Source organism: Cynoglossus semilaevis, chromosome 10 (genome assembly GCF_000523025.1).
Source record: "Cynoglossus semilaevis isolate Cse_v1.0 chromosome 10, Cse_v1.0, whole genome shotgun sequence".
Taxonomy (NCBI): domain Eukaryota; kingdom Metazoa; phylum Chordata; class Actinopteri; order Pleuronectiformes; family Cynoglossidae; genus Cynoglossus; species Cynoglossus semilaevis.
Window position 1 is genome coordinate 17,379,624 of NC_024316.1, and position 1,438 is coordinate 17,381,061.

Consider the following 1,438-nt stretch of genomic DNA (forward strand, 5'->3'; position numbering starts at 1 on the left):
TGTCCAGTCAGGAGACAAGCCGTTGGACTTATCTTTACATGCACCTGTTTCAGACACTCAGCTCCTGTTAGAACCACCGCGTGTTCTGGTTCTAACAGCTGAGTTGAACCTATTGTCTGGTTCTGTTGTTGTTTTTCTGTAATTATCAGCTTTTCTCACACTTTTTTAACACTTTTTTTATCCTCTTAGAACAATGGTTCTCAAAGTGGGGGGCAGGCCCCAGTTAGGGGACATGGAGTTATTGCAGATACTATATCAAGAAAGACACATCAATTTCAATTCCCACTTTCCCACTAGAAATTCAAATAAAAAAAAAATTAAAAAAAAGAAGAATTTCTTTTAAAAATAATTATGTGTGTAAAAAGTGTATACTTTTTCTTTGGAGCAATGGTTTCCACCGTGAGGCGCAGGCCCCTCCTTAAGAGTCGAGGGGCTACACAGCACGGCAAATCTATTTAAATTTTGAATGTCCTCTATAATTGTGTCACAGTGGGTAAATGTCACTCACTATTAATAAAAAGGGGGCGCTGAAGTTAAGTAAGGAAACCGGTGCTTTAGAAAAGGCTTTGTCATTGCACATGAACACAGAATAGAACAGAATAGAATAATTTGTGGTCACTGCAAATGACAGCAGAACTAAATAGGGAAATAAATCAAATTTTTTAAAAAGTTTGTTTTTTAAATTGGAGACTTGCAATAATCAGGGTAATATTTTCAGTTAAAAAAAACGCAGCTATAAAAAAATGTAAACAGTGCAACGGGGGCAAAGTTCACATCATGAAGTCAGGATAAAGTATCGTGATGTGTGGCTTCAACACATCTTCACGAGTCATGGGCCTCATGATCTCACAGCCTCCGGTAGAAAACACTACAGACATCCTTAATCCGCATTCATTAAGATTTTTTTTTTTTTAAATCCCACTGCTGAGCCACAGACACTGAGCTCTGAAGAATGTCTCAGTTGAACCCGAGCTTTAGAGTCTGTTCATACGAGAAGGTGAATTCCTAAAAGATCTTCTCAAAAATGATCTCGTGTCTGACTGATGACAACAATGTCTGCAAATGTGTTTTTTAGTTGTTGGCCATCACACATCTTCCCAAAATACTGAAGCAGCAGCAGCAGCAGCAGCAGCAGCAGCAGCAGCAGGAAACCTTCAGAGCATCACTGAAGTTGTCGCCTCTGTCCTTGCAGTCAGCGCAGGGGGAAATCAAACAGCACATTCCTCAGAGCGGCGGTGACACGCACCGCAACCGGAAGCGTTCTTATGGTATAAATCCCACTTACCTCCTTCTCTCTCTTCTGCGTCCCTCCCTGGAATGAGCATGGCATCCCCTCAGCCTAACACTGCATGGATAGACAATGGGTAGCGGGGGGGGAGGAGTTACTATGAGAGCAGGGGCTTTAGAGGGGAGAGAAAGTGGGAGTAAAAGCAGAATT